The sequence below is a fragment of the Dromiciops gliroides genome, chromosome 2, assembly GCF_019393635.1.
Source record: "Dromiciops gliroides isolate mDroGli1 chromosome 2, mDroGli1.pri, whole genome shotgun sequence".
Lineage (NCBI taxonomy): Eukaryota > Metazoa > Chordata > Mammalia > Microbiotheria > Microbiotheriidae > Dromiciops > Dromiciops gliroides.
This window is the reverse complement of record NC_057862.1, coordinates 234,609,993-234,626,637: the sequence shown is the minus strand read 5'-3', so window position 1 is coordinate 234,626,637 and position 16,645 is coordinate 234,609,993.

Here is a 16,645-nt window from a genome sequence, read left to right as displayed (position 1 = left end):
GGAAGGGTCGGTAAAAGGAATATACTCACATTAACAAAATCTCAGATCTTTGAAGGATGATAATGATGAAGATGAGGATGAGGAAGATGGTGGTGATGGTCATGATGAAGCAAAACTAGGAATGGAACCTAAATATCCTGGTCCCCAGCCTTATACTATTTTTTTTTTTTTACTCTACCACACTTTCTGTAAGAATTTGTTGCCGAGTGCTAAGGGATGGACACTAACATTACTATAAGGACTACCAGGCAAATATTCAAGTCAAAGCTAGTTAATCTAGCAGATCCAGAATTTGTGGCCTCCAAGTTTCCCATGAAATTTACCTCTGCATTACATTTGAAAAAAAGGATTTACTAAGTAAAGAAATGGCATCAGTAATGCTGAAGTACAAACGTTTGACCTACTTAAGAGAACAAACTATTTCTCATATCATTAATAGCAGCTATTTATATACAAACAATATTATAATTACAGATGAGTCTTATCTATTCATTAAAGCAGGCCCAGCAGGAATGCAACTTGGCATCTGTTAACATTTAATTTGAGTTACTACAGATACTAGAATCATATAGATCATCAGAACATTTTTGGAGCCATAAGGGACCTGAAATATCATCTAAGCTATCTCTCTTTTACAGATAAGGAAAGATGCATTTCATTTTTAAAAAATTACATAGTTTGGGGTAAAATAAAATTATTGTGTCTATTTCAGGAACTGTGCTAGATAATACGAGGGCTTACAAGGTTAATAAGAGACTATCTGTGTCCTGAAGTAACTTAAAATCTAAATGATGTATGTGTAGTTTGAAGAGCAATAAGAATTCATTAAGTGCCTACTATGTGCTAGGTACTGTATTTAGAGTTTTACAAATATCATCTCATTTGATCCTCACAACAATCTTGGTAGGTGGGTGCTATTTATGATCCCCATTTTATAGTTTGGGAAATGGAGGCAGTCAGAAGTTAAGTGACTTACCCAGAGTCACACATCTCAGACTGGATTCCAATTCAAGTGTGAGGGCCAAAATTTGATACATGGAGTGTATTAGGGTGACTCGCCTTAATATTGGGGTCCTGGAAATAAGAGGGACTCTTTTAGGTTTAATTTCCCCTTTGAACTTTACTTTTTATATATTCCTCCCAGGCCAATAAGAAAAGGAGTCTCTGAGCTTTAGTTCATAAAGGATCAGGTTTTATTACTTAGGAATTAATTTAACCACAAAGGTGAAACCAATTAAGGAAATAAGGAAGTAGAAATACAAATAGATAGTCTTAACTCTAAACTTAGTTCACGCAATCCCAGAGCGTTCCCAGTTAAGCTAGTTCAAAGGAATTTAGGGTTCTCCATAAGTGACTCACCGACCCCAGGGTCAGTATGCAGTTTTCCAGTGCCACTCTGAGACCCAGACCGCTAACATGACGCTGCCACGCCGAGCTCCACCAGACTGATGTCCAGCCCGAAAAATGCCAACTCTTTGAACACTCCCTGCCTCCTGGAAGTTCCCTCCCTTCCAGTTGTGTTCCGTTTTTTCCTCCCCCAAAAGGGGAAGTCTGGTGTCCCATTTTCCCTCCCCCAAAAGGGGAGGTCCTTCTCAGTAGTATACATAATCTCAGGGTGGGCCAGGTGTGGCCCCTCCCAAATGATTCAGCTAAAACTTTCAATATTAATCTTTACCACAAATAATTTTTACCACACAAGACCTTCTGACTCTTAAACCCAAAACTCTATGTACTGCAACACCTAGCTGCTTCTATTATAAAGCAAATAAGAATATGTGTAATGGAAAGTTTCAAAGCTTTATAAGAAATTAGAGGAGGTGCAGTTAGATGGCACAGTGGATAAAACACTGGCTCTGGATTCAGGAGGACTTGAGTTCAAATCTGACCTCAGACACTGGACACTTACTAGCTGTGTGACCCTGGGCAAGTCATTTAAACCTCATTGCCCCACCAAAAAAAAAAAATTAGAGGAGAGGAGAGTGGCTTCAATCTTGGTGGATTAGGGAAGGCTTCATGGGGAATTCCACCCTAACCTGAGTGTTAAGGGATGGGGGATATTTTTGTGGAATTTTTATGGAGGGAGGGAGCGAGGATGGTGCATTTCTATCTAAGGGGATGGTATGAAGAACTATTAAAGGTGGAAAAGAGTGAAATGAATGTAGTGAATGGCAAGTAGTCCAATTTGACTAGGAGGAAGGGAAGAGAGGGCAGCTAGGTGGTGCAATAGATAGAGTGCTGGGCCTGAAGTCAGGAAGACCTGAGTTCAAATCTGGACTCAGACACTTAATAACTGTGTGATCCTATGAAAACCACTTAACCCTTTTTGCCTTAGTTTTCTCATCTATAAAATGATCTGGGGGCAGCTAGGTGGCACAGTGGATAAAACACCAGCCCTGGATTCAGGAGGACCTGAGTTCAAATTTGGCCTCAGACACTTGACACTTACTAGCTGTGTGACCCTGGGCAAGTCACTTAACCCTCATTGCCTTGCAAAAAAAAAATGAGCTAGAGAAGGAAAGGACAAACTACTCCAGTATCATTGCTAAGAAATGGTTCATGAAGAGTAGGGCATGACTAAACAACAAGAAGAGAGGAAGATAAACTTAGACGTTCAGGATTTGGGTGGAGCATAGAGTGTTATTTCTTGCTGTTTAATATTCAGATTTTGTTTTATCATCCAATTTATCATATGACCCTTTAGTTATCTCTTTGTGAGGTCAGTTCCTTTGATTTAGATGGGATCCAGCAAAGTTATCTATCGTTTGTCATTTGCCAAAAAAAAAAAAAAAGACACTTTTTTTTTTTTTGGTCATTCCCCTTCTATTTATTTGAGTTCCAAATGGGGCTTTTTTCCTTTTTTCAGAATCTTTGGAGAAATTCTATACTCCATAGTCTAAGTTTTCTACTCTGGTTTTTGGTTTTTGTTGTTAATTATGATTTAAGAGCTCTTATTTCTAACCTCATTTTCATTCTGATAATGCCTTTTTTGTGTCTATTCCGGATTTTCTTTTTTTTTAATTTTCTTTTTTTTTATTATGAATTTGACAAACATGACCATTCCCATACACAAAAAACAGATAAATAGGATTTTATTGTGACACCACGAATCTCTATTATATGCAACTTTTAAAATGTTTATGTTGAGTTGATCACAGTATTCCCAGTACTCTTTGCCTGTCTATGTCCCCCTCTGAACCTCTTTTTGTTTCCTTTTATATATTAAAAAATCTTTCAATTGAAATGTTCCTTTCTTCTTTTTTTGATATTACTCTAATTACTCCCCAGCCCAAAAAATAAAAAAAACCCTTCATAGAAACAAATAAGTACAAACAAAATGAATCCACACATTGGCTATATCTAAAGGTATTATGTCTAATTCTTCTCTTTATTGTCCAGAACTGGGGAGCATGAATCAAACCAGTCTTCTGCAATGTTGGTTGCTTATTACATTGATGATAGGTCTAAAGTCACAGTTGTTTTCCTTTACAATGTTGTATCATCATATAAAATGATTCTGTCTCTACTCACTTAACTTTGAATAAGTCCATACGAATCCTCCCAATATTATTTTAATTTCATCCCTTTTACATTTTTTACGAGGAACAAATGGAGCTTTCTTTAAAATGATAAGGAGTGTCTATCTAAAAATCATCAGAAAGAATTATTTGTTATGGGGGTAAATTAGAAACCTTCCCCAAAAGATCAGGGGTGAAGTAAGGATGCTCATTATCACCATTATTATTCAATATTGTACTAGAAATGCTAGCTATAACAATAAGAGAAAAGGAAATTGAAAGAATTAGAACAGACAAGGAGGAAACAAATCTATCATTTTTCTTCAGACAATAAGATGGTATGCTTAGTGAATCCTAGAGAATCAACTAAAAAACTAGTTGAAATAATTAACCACTTCAGCAAAATTGAAGGATATAAAATAAAGTCATATAAATCATTAGCATTTCCACTGAAAATGAGACAATATAAAACACTTAAGAGTCTACTTGGCAAGACAAACCCAGGAACAATATGAACAAAATTACAAAACACTTTTCACACAAATAAAATCAGATGTAAACAACTGGAGAAATATTAATTGTTCATGAGTAGGCCAAGCCAATATAATGAAAATGAGAATTCTACCTAAGTTACTTTATTTGATGCTATACCAATAAAACTACCAGAAATTATTTTATAGAGCTAGAAAAAATAATAACAAAATTAATCTGGAAGAACAAAAAGTCAAGAATATCAAAGGAATCGATGTAAAAATGGGAAGGAAGGTGGCCTAACAGTTTCAGAATCTCAAACGGTATTAAAAAAGTGGTAACCATCAAAACAATCTGGTACTGGTTAAGAAATAGAGTAGTAGATCAGTGGAATAGGTTCCATACACATTTACAGAGTAGAAAATGACCATAGCAATATAGTGTTTGATAAACATAAAGAGCCATGCTTTTGGGATAAGAACTCATTATTTGACAAAAATTGCTGAGAAAAGTGGAAAGCAGTTTGGCAGAAACTAGGTATAGACCACTATCTCACACCATGTATCAAGATAAGGTCAAAATGGGTATGTGGTTTAGACATAAAAGGTGATGTCATAAGCAAATTAGGGGAGCATGGAATAGTTTATCTGTCAGATCTATGGATAAAGGAAGAATTTATGGCCAAACAAGAGATAGAAACCATTACAGGATGTAAAACGGATAATTTGATTCTCTTACATTAAAAGGTTTTGCCACAAACAAACCCAATGCAGCCAAGATTAGAAGGAAAGCAGAAAGCAGAGGAAAACTGGGGAAAATGCTTTTATAGCAATTTTCTCTGATGAAGGCCTTATTTCTCAAGTATATGGAAAACTGACTCTTTATAAAAATAATAGCTATTCCCAAGTTGATAAATGGTCAAAGGATATGAACAGGAAGTTTTTAAAAGAAGAAATTAAAGTTATCTAGTCATATAAAAATGCTCTAAATTGCTATTAATTAGAGAAATGCTAATTAAAACAACCTGAGGTACTACCTCATACTTATCAGATTGGCTAATATGATAAAAAAAGAAAATGACAAATTTTGGAGGAGATTGGGAAAATGGAGACACTAATGTACTGTTGGTGGTGTTGTGAATTGATCCAACTATTCTGGAGAGTAATTTGAAAGTATGGCCAAACATCTAAAAAGCTGTACATACCCTTTGATCCAACAATACCACTACCAAATCTTTATTTCAAAGAGATCAAATAAAGGAAAAAGGACCTATAAGTACAAAAATATTTATAGCAGCTCTCTATTTAGTGGCAAAGAATTGGAAATTGAGGTGATGTCCATCAATTGGGGAATGGCTGAATAAGTTGTGGTATGTGATTGTGATGGAATATTATTGTGCTATAAGAAATAACAAGCAGGGTAGTATCAGAAAAACCTGGGAAGACTTTTATGATTTGATGCAAAGTGAACTGTGCAGAATCAGGAGAACATTGTACATGGTAATAACAATATTATTGATGTAAGAGTCAAAAAAGGGGCTAATAGAAAAACCTAAGACCCAAGCTCTAATTCAGATATGAGCTCTAAAAGGGATTCAGACCCCAGTTAATGGATAACTTACAAGTCAGGATGCTAAGTTCTCTTACCCACATAAATCAGTACCCATAACGGGAACATAGGGAGGCAGGCTATGAAGGCTTTAGACTATAACAATGATACATTGACAGGTTATAGAAACTCAGACTAGAAACAGATGATAAATGAAGATATTTTGAAAACTGGGCATGGGAATCAGAAAGAGACACGCACAGAAAAAGTCAAATTTATCCCCAGATTCACCTTATGACGTGTAAACCCCCAAAACACACCTCCACAGAAAAAAGTACCCACCTTGGGGGTTGGCTTAAGCCCCCAGGAACTCTAAATTAGGATAGGCTTTCCCCTGTACCTCCCTAAGGTGGAGATTATTATATTGAGACTGATAATCAATGTATCCATATTATAAATATAACTTTCTATCTTTCCTTATTTGAGAGGTACCTTTCTATATTTCTTTTGAATCTTTCCCTGTGGTCAATAGTCTTCCAATAAAACTTGGGAAACTGAGTCACTGAGTCTTGTAATTCTTTAGAGCTGCCTCACGATCAATTTGACCATCCTAAATTCAGCCCACATCATTATTGTATGATGATCAATTGTGAATGACTTAGCTATTCTCAGCAATATAATGATCCAACTCAATTTCTGAAGGACTTATGATGAAAAATGCTATACAGCTCTAGAGAAAGAACTGATGGAGTCTGAATGCAGATTGAAGCATACTTTAAAAAACTTTATTTTTCTTGGTTTGTTTTTTTTGGGGGGGTCTGTGTTTTCTTTTGCAATATGACTAATATGGAGATATGTTTTGCATAACTTCAAGTTATGCAAGGGGGGGACCCTATTTCAGAAAGCTTAGTTCTCAGAAACTTTAGCTAATCGCTTTTAGGACCAGCCCAGGAGCCCATGGATGGATCAATAGAAAAATCAAAGCAAACAAAAATAAAAACAATAGCGGTGCAATAGCTTTTAATTTATAAGTAGCAATATTTTTAGAAATCCCAGCTAGTCCCACAATATTTTAAATGACACATGTATAATCTATATCAAATTGCTTGTCTTCTCAAGTGAGGGGGAGAAGAAATCTAAAAATTAAAAAAAAGTTAAAATTTGTTTTTAAATGTAATGAAAAATAAGAAAATACATAATAATAATAAATTTTAAAGAATACTTTTATGGCATAATAATACGTTTGTATATTATGATTTGTTCAACCATTCTTCAACTGATGGACACTCACTTTGTACAACAAAAAGTGCTCCTGTAATTTTATTTGGATATTTTTCCTCTTTATTTGATTTCCTTGAGGCTAGTGTTGTTTTTGCTGGGTCAAAGGGCATACTTTTTGGACTTCATCAACAACATGTTCCCAAATAGATATCTTTCTTCTCCTCCACCTGCCTTTTTCAGTTCCTTCAGGGCAGGGACTATCTTTCTTTTTGTTGATATTGGTGTCCTCAGTGCTTAGCATTGTGCCTGGCACATAGTAAGCATTTAATAAAGGCTTGTTGTCTTGCCTTTTTCTTTTCCTTTTTTTTCCTTTCTTTTGTTGGGAGGGCGGGACAATGCAGGTTAAGTGACTTGTCTAGGGTCACACAGCTAGTAAGTGTCAGGTGCCTAAGGCCGGATTTGAACTCAGGTCCTCCTAAATCCAGGGCCAGTGCTTTATTCACTGCAGTACCGCCTAGCTGCTCCCAGTCTTGCCTTTTTCAAAGAAGTTTACTACAGAATTTCATTTTCTTAGTTAACTATTTCACTTTCATTTTTCATTGCACTGACTTTTTGGTATGAGTTTTCTTATTTTATGTAATCAAAATTTTACCATTTTCTTTTCTGTGTTCCTCTCCATCCTTTAATCAAGCATTTCTCTCCTATCCATTTTGATTATTTTTCTAGCTTGTTTACGATATTACTTTTTTTTTTTTTGGTGAGGCAATTGGGGTTAAGTGACTTGCCTAGGGTCACACAGCTGGTAAGTGTCAAGTGTCTGAGGCCCGATTTGAACTCAGGTCCTCCTGACTCCAGGGCTGGTGCTCTATCCAATGTGCCACCTAGCTGCCTCTATGATATGACTTTTAATATCTAGATGATGTATACATTGGGGGCTTATTTTGGCTTATGGTGTGAAATATTTTTCTAAACCTAATTTCTTCCATACTCTGATTTTCCTAGCAGATTTTGTTGAACTGAGAGTCCTTACTCCTAGTATTTAGAGTCTTTCATTTATCTAGCACTGTGTACTGTATTGCCTTTGGTTCTTATGTAGCTAATCTGTTTCACTAATCAACTTAGGAAAATCAGTACCAGATGGTTTGGACGATTTCTACTTAGCAAGAAAATTTAAGATATGGTAGTGCCAGACTCTCTTTTATCATATTAAAACATTTCCCTTGAGATTCTAGAAATTTTGTTTCTCTAAATTGTTTTTATTATTATTTTTTCTTATTCTAGGGAATAACACTTTGGTGTTTTGGTTGGTACAAAACTAGATTCATAAATTAATTTAGTCCGTTTTGTCAGTTTTAATTATATTGACACTGTACAATCATGATCAATGAACATTCCTTTAATTATTTAAGCCTGTAGTAAGTATTTTATAGTTGTATTTGTACAATTCCTGCATGTGTCTAATCCTAGATATTTTATGCATCATGTGATTATTTTGAAAGGAATTTCTTATTCTGTCTTTTCCTGCTGGGTTTTGTTAGTAATATACAGAAAGGCTGATGATTTTGTGGATTTATTGTATATCCTGCTACTTTACTAAAATTATTAATTATTTCAATTAATTTAAATTTAATCTTTAGATGGATCTAAAAAAAGATAATAATATCTGCAAAAACACTAATTTTGTTTCCTCTTTGTCTTTGCTTATTTCCTCAATTTCTTTATCTTGTCTTTTCACTATAAATAGTATTTTTATACCTCTATAAAATAATAGCAGTGACAATGGACATCCCTGTTTTACTCTTGATCTTACTTGAAAGTCCTCTAGTATTTTTCCATTAGAGATGATGTATGTTTTTGCTTTTCTCATACCACATGATAGAGCAGTCCATTTATTCCTCTGTCTCAGAGTGGCAGCATGAGACAATCACAAAAGAGCCGACCTTAAAGCCAGGAACACTTGGTTTAAGTCCTGCCTCTGTTATATTGGCTGTGTGACTGATTACATATTAATAGATAATGTTTCTTCACCTAGAATTTCCTACATTAATGGATTCAAAGGTTCAGTCTCTCTCCCTGTCAATTTATTGCTTAGTTAAAAAAACTTGGGGCAGCTAGGTGCCACAGTGGAAGTAGGAGTAATGGTTACAAGTTGCAAGGAGGCATGGATAGGTTTGATAGCAGGAAAGACTTGCTAACAATTAAGCTGGTCTGAGATGAGATGGGCTTCCTCTAAAAGCAGTGGCTTCCCTTTCTTGGATGTCTTTAAGAAGCAGATGGATGTTTGTTATGGTGGGGCTTCTATTTATATATGGATCTGACTAGATAACTGTCAAGATCCTTTCAGTTCTCAAATTTTGAGATTCTTTGAGGAATTGAGACCCAGAGAGGTTAAATGGCTTGTTTAAAGTCCCACAGTTAGTTAAGTGACAAGCCAGGATTTGGGGGGGGGGGGAAGGGAATTAAGTGGAATTAAGGGAGTTAAGTGACTTGCCCAGGGTCACACAACTAGTAAGTGTCAAGTGTCCGAGGTTGGATTTGAACTCAGGTACTCCTGAATCCAGGGCTGGTGCTTTATCCACTACACCACCTAGCTGCCCCCAACAAGTCAAGATTTTAACCCCCATCCTCTGACTCCAAACTCAGCCCTTTCCCTAATGTATCATGTTACCTCTCTTACTTTGGAATACTCTAGTTTGCTGGAGGTAGGTGGCACAGTGAATAGAGTGCTGGGCCTAGAGTCAGAAAGACTGATCTTCCTGAGTTCAAATCTTATCTTAGACATTGACTAGCTGTGTGGACCATGGGCAAGTTACTTAACCCCAAATGCCTTGGGAAAAAACCAAAAACTAAAAACCAAAAAACAGACAAACAAACAAAACCCATCCAGGGCCATTTTAAGTTGTAACCTTGAAGGACTTTCCCTCACTTAAATCCAACTCATGATATCACCCCAATGTCATGGTCCACTTTGAGAATGAAGGACAAACAACAAATAAACAAACAACCTGGGGGAATAGGATTGGCCCCAGCTGAGTTTTAATCCCCTTTCCTCATTTCTTTCAATTTTATTTACATTTTTATCCCTTTGTGAGCTTTTTAATCTTTTGATGATCCTTCATTTTTTTAAACTCATAGTTTAATTTCTTTCTCTCTCTTTTAATAAAGAATCCTCTAAACTTTATTCCATTACATTTTTTTCTTGGTAATTGTACCTATGTAAAGGTGTGCTGGTAAATGTTTAATAATCCTCCTCTCCACAGGATGCACTTTTAAATTTAATCTACATTATTTACATTTTCTCCATTGCTTTAAGTCTACATAGTCAACAAAATAATACATCAAGTGCTGATCTGTAGGTTTGTAAAGACTCAGTAAAGACTTGTAAAGACGCTGAAATTTTAACAATTGGCTCTTGTTTTCCTGTTTGAGTTGTCTCCAACACAGTCCTGGCTATATATCTTTCTTTTATTTCTATTATTTGGGGGTGTTTATAAATCAGATATTCTACTCAAAACTGCTTTTATTTGTGGGAATGCCTCAAAGGACTCCTTTGTTGAAAATTCTTTCAACCTCAGTTTCTTCATATGTAAAATGGAGATAATCATAACCCCTACTTCAAAGGGTTATTGTGAGGACAAAATAAGAGGAAAATTTAAAGGCACTTCACAAACCTTAAAACACCATATACATGCTAGCTATTATTGCTATTTTTATTATTATCATTATCTTTGATAATTAGCTTAAGGTTTGCAGGTTGTGCAATTTTGGGTTGCAGCTTGAACTGTTTATCTTTTTGGAATATATTATTCCATTCCCTTCTGTAATTTCTAATGTGTTCAGAATAATCTTAGGCCATTTGAATTTCTTTTCCTTTATATTTAAAGGTTATAAAGTTTGAAAGAAATTTGGAATTCTTTCCATGGCTACTTGAAGAATTTGTTCTTTGTCACTGAAATTATTGTTTAACCACTCTGTATTTTGGAGTTTGAAGGATAAGGATTTTTCTCCAGGTGATCTATCATGCTTTCAACATGTGTTATATCTTCTCTATTCAAAAGTTCTGGGCAGTTTTCTTATATTATACTCCACATTATGGTGTTCAGTCTTTTAAAAAAATTGTCCTGTTCTTCTGGGAGTTCTGTGTGTGATTCTTAAGCTTTTCCTGCTCATCATCTTGTCTTCAAGGTCAGTGACTTTGATATGTGTGTTATTTGAGTTTCTGCTTTTTGTGACTTCTTTAAAATCTTTAAATTCCAAATCTAAATTTAAATTCCAAGTCTCTTTTTTGCTTCCTTAAAGAAACTCTCCACCCTGTATTCAATTTTTTTCTGATCTGATAATTGAGGTTTTTTTCTTTTTTATTACCACAATGGGAACTATGTTTATTCCTAATTTCTCTTTTGTATATCCTTTTTCTTTTGAACCCTTCTGGAATTTTATGTTGTTGTCTAATGAAATTTTTAGGATTCCGTGGGTTTCTGTGTTTTGGGAAACATTAATTAATCTCCTTTTGTCTTGTATTTGTTAAGAGAATCTTATAATCTCTTTGATGATTTAATACTCATACTTTTTTCAAATTTTAGGTTCTTCTTTGATTTATTTGCTCATGCTCTGGGTTTTATTGAATTTTATTCCTCTTGAAATATTCAATGTTTTAGATTTTGTCCTCCTATATTCCCCTGGTGCCCATTTTCCCAACCCTTCCCTCTTTTGCTGGTGTTCCCTCTCTTTCCCCTCTCCCCCAGCTATTTCAGCTTCTTTCAACATTGATAGATTTAGTTTTCACCATACTTACATGCTTTCCTCTAAGTAGCATCAGGAAGTAGGAGTGGGGGTGGGGGGAAAGATGGGCAGCTAGGTGGTACAGTAGATAGAACACTGACCCTGAAGTTGGGAGGACCTGAGTTAATATCTCACCTCAGAAATTTACTAGCTGTGTGACCCTGGGCAAGTCATTTAACTCCAACTGCCTTAGAAAAAACACCATCTGGAGCCATCTCCAGTCATCCTGATATATATCTTGGCACTGGACACACATGACTCTGGAGGAGGGTGTGAGGCTGGTGACCTTGCACAACCCTCCCTCACTTAAATCCAATTCACTGTAAGTCATGACATCACCCTGATGTCATGGTCCTCTTTGAGAACAAAGGACAAACAAAACAAACAAACAATCTGAGGAGATAGGACTGGCCCCAGCTGAGTTTTAATACCCTTCCCTTCAGTACCAGGACAGCCATGCACACTGGCCCCATTTCTAGTTTATTCCTTGGATCATCTCCTTTCTTGGCTAGACTTAATTAACATCTTCCATTTTTTTTTCAGGGAAGGATGGGAGAGTAGGAAGAGTATTCTAGATACTCTCTTCAGTCTTGGATTGCCCCCTGTATTTAATCAATATCAGTTCTTTCTCTGGAGGCAGATAGTATGATTCATTATTAGTCCTTTGGAATTGTCTTGGATTATTGTATAGCTAAGAATAGCTAAGTCATTCAAAGTTCTTCATCGAAGAATATTGCTAATACTGTGCACATCATTCTCCTGGTTCTGCTCACTTCACTATACATCAGTTCATGTAAATCTTTTGAGGTTTTTTTGAAATCATGAGAGGAAACTTTTTACTAAGGCAGAGATACAATTGTTCTGTCATTTACAGTCTTAGAAAGTTGCCTTAGGATAATTAGAAATTAAGAAATTTGCCCAAGAATACTGGTTACCCACCCATCCAGCATGTATTAGAAATAGGACTGGAACTGATATCTTCCTAATTCTGAGCCTGGCTCTTTATTCATTATGACTCATTGTTTCTTTTCTTCATCAAATAAGAGCAATAATAATAGCTCACACTTATGAATCCCTAGGAAAGGGGTTCCTCAGTCTCTCCTTGGTCTGTTAAGCAATCATCAAGAGACAAGTCAATCATCCTCAATCAGTGGGGAACCAATCATAGAAGTTCCCTGTCCTCTTTTTTTTTTTTTAAGTGAGGCAATTGGGGTTAAGTGACTTGCCCAGGGTCACACAGCTAGTAAGTATTAAGTGTCTGAGGCCAGATTTGAACTCAGGTACTCCTGACTCCAGGGCTGGTGCTCCATCCACTGTGCCATCTAGCTGCCCCTCCTGTGTCCTCTTAGTAAGGGACTAAAGCAAGTGTGGCTCCATAGGAAATACCTCTTTCCAACAAAGGTCTTTTAATCTCAAGTTGATCTTACCAAATGGATAATGGTTACTTCTGATCAAGACCATTACAAACAGCACAAGGATTTTTAGAGATAGTTCCAAATTGTTTTTCAGAATGGTTAGATAAGCTCATAGCTCCACCAACAGTACACCAGTATACCTGTCTTCCCATAGCCCCTCCTACAATTACCATTTCAATCCTTTGCTTTCTTGGTCCATCTGTTAGATATGAAGTGAGTTTTTGTTTTTATTTTCATTTGTCTTTGTAGTAGTAAGTTGGAACTTTCTTTCATATGGTTGTTTGAAAGTATTACTTCTTTTGAAAACTACCTGTTCATAGTCTTTGACCATTTGTCATTGGTCAATGTTTCTAATCAACAATAACGCTCCTGTTGTTGTTCATTTGTTTTAGTTGAATCTAATTCTTTGTGACCTCATTTGGGGGTTTCCTGGCAAAGATACTCGAGTGCTTTTCCATTTCCTTCTCCAACTCATTTTATAGATGAGGAAACTAAGGCAAATAGTTAAATGACTTGCCCAGGGTCACACACCTAGTAAGACAATTCTCTAAATTGTTTAACCACTTGTTCTGGAAAACGGGGTGAAATGGTAGTAAGTTTTCTTTTAGGTTCACTTACAAATCAGTTTTCTTAATGTTACGTGGTGTTAGTGTTTTTCTAAAACGGGAACATCAGCAATGTCAGAAGACAGATTTGCTGATGATCTGCTGAAGTCATGATTACCATCATCCAGCACAAGACATATGAGCATTTCAGGCAAGAAAATAACTTTTACATGATACACGTGTGACTTTACTGCATGTAAGTATTTTTTTTTATGTGTGATAAGGAGAGAATAGAATTTTCCAGCATTTATTTTAAAACAATTTTTTTTTTTTAGTGAGGCAATTGGGGTTAAGTGACTTGCCCAGGGTCACACAGCTAGTAAGTGTTAAGTGTCTGAGGCCAGATTTGAACTCAGGTACTCCTGACTTCAGGGCCGGTGCTCTATCCACTGCACCACCTAGCTGCCCCTAAAACAAATTTATTTTTAAAAGTAATAATATTAAAAGCATCCTTCATTGTGTCTGCTTCCCAAAATATAAAGCCCTAAATGGTTGCTTCCCTTGAATGCCCCTAGACTTTGCTCTGCTATTATCTTTGATAATTCTACATTCAAGATTAGATTGTATTACCACTGTAGGAGCTACTGTGCTTTATGGAACTAAAGAAACCACATAAGAAGAAGCTAGGGAATGAGATTTGTGCCCTCAAAGAGAAGCAAGGTAGAAGATCCCCAAATTCTATCTCTATTCACACCCAGTTTGACAAATATAATTTATTAAGTGTCTACCATGTGCACTGCACAGTGCTAGGAGCTAGGAATGCCAAGTTCAAAACTAAAGCAGTTCCTGCACTGGAGACGTTTGCATTCTATTGGGGAGATTTGATATTTTCACAGATAAATAAATACAAAGCATATACAAAGTCATTTTGAGAGGTACAGATAAATGTAAGATAGAGGGGGTTTGGGGGGTGGGAGGAGGAGCACTAATTCTTCTTCTTCTCCTTTTTTTTTCTTTTTTTTTTGCAAGGCAATGAGGGTTAAGTGACTTGCCCAGGGTCACACATTTAGTAAGTGTCAAGTGTCTGAGGCTGGATTTGAACTAAGGTTCTCCTGAATCCAGGGCCGGTGTTCTATCCACTGCACCACCTAGCTGCCCCTAGGAGCACTAATTCTTGAGAATCAGGAAAGGCCTTGTGAAGATCATGGCACTTGAGCTGCATTTTGAAGAAAGTAAAGGATTCCTGCCCTTTGCTAAGCTTGGCTAACATTCTGCCTTCTTGAAGGTCATTTTGGGGACTGATCATCTCACTATGGTCAATGTGCAGTAATTCCCTTATGGGGGCAGGGGGTAGGGGGGAGTGATCCTTGACAGTTCCTTTTTCATTAAAACCAGTGGGTACCACTTTTAACCCCAAGACTCTGATGACAACAGTTTGCTGTTTTATATTGAGGCTTTAAACTAGGGTATTATAGCCTTTAGGATCAATGTTAATGATATAGAAATATCTAGTTACATAGACATCTTTGACCTAACCTTGGTCATCAAGCTGACAGGAATAATCTAGTACCACTATGTTGAGGTGTGATCCTCCTTAGATCATAGATCTAAAGAAAAGACCTTAGAAGTCATTTAGAGAAGATGTAATAAGGTTATACTATTTTATTAGGTGAAAAAAAAAACAGATTTATGTCCTTATCTCACTAATGTGTATTAGGCTGGAGTTGAGAAGTTGTGTTTCCTATTCCTTGAACCTGTAGTTCAAGTAAAAGAAAAAATACAGATCCAATTGGACCAGTGCAAATTGCCTTAAATTCATGATCTATAGTCTATCCTTTATCTTATGTGTAGACTTAAACATTCAGTCTATACCTTCTTTCTATTTCTGTCATCTTTATCTCTATCTCTATCCATATCCATATTTAAGTCCATGTCCATATCTCTATCCATATCCACATCCATGTCTATATATAAATACCTTGGAAAAGGAAATGGCAAACCACTCCAGTATCTTTGCCAAGAAAACCCCACATAGGGTCATGAAGACATGGACATAAATGACTGCACAACAAATATCTATACCTATACCTAAACTTGTACCTATACTATATTTGTCTATACCTATATCCATGTCTATACCTACATCTAGATGATATCTGTATCTAAACCTATGCCTATATTTATGTCTATATCTATATTTATTCTTATACCTATACCTCTATCTGTATCTGTACCTATATTCATATCTATATATCTATATCAATACATATAACTATATCTATACCTTTATTTCCAAAGTGATATTCCTTGGGAAAAGGTCTGACCCTATCACCTTCCTACTCAAAAAACTCCAATTCCTCTTTATTACCTCTAGGTAATACAAATTCCTGTTATTGACATTAAAAGCCCTCCACACCCTGATCCCAACCTACCATTCCAGGTTTATAATCCAATACTCCCCTTCATGCACTTTACAATCCAGCCAAACTTGCCTTCTTATTGTTCCTCACATATACTGTCCCATTTGGGGGCAGCTAGGTGGCACAATGGCTAGAGCACTGACCCTGGGGTCAGGAAGACCTGAATTCAAATCTCACCTCAGACACTTACTAGCTGTGTGACCCTGGGCAAGTCACTTAACCCTAATTGCCTTAAACATCTGGGGCCATCTTCAGTCTTCTTGATGTATATCCTGATGTATATTAGATAACTCTGGAGGAGAGAGTGAGGTTGGTGACCTTGCACAACCCTTCCTCACTTAAATCCAATTCAATACAAGTCATGACATCACCCTGATGTCACGGTCCTCTTTGAGAACAAAGGACAAACAACAACAACAACCATCCCATTTCGTATTTCCTTGCCTTTGCCTAGTGCATCTGTGGAATATATCCTCTCTTTACCTCTCAGAGCACCTAGTTTTCTTCAAAGCTCAGTTTAAGTTCCACCTCCTACATGATACTTTTCTTAAGACTGTTAGCTGCTAACCCCTCCCTCAACTTCCCTCCCCCCATTATCTAGTTTTTATCTTATGTTAATTTTCTATATATTTATTTTGTATGTATTTACATATACACATGTTGTCTTTGGCCCCTAACCCACCCCTTGAGGGTAGGAACTATTTAATTTTTTTTCTTTTTCTCTTTGC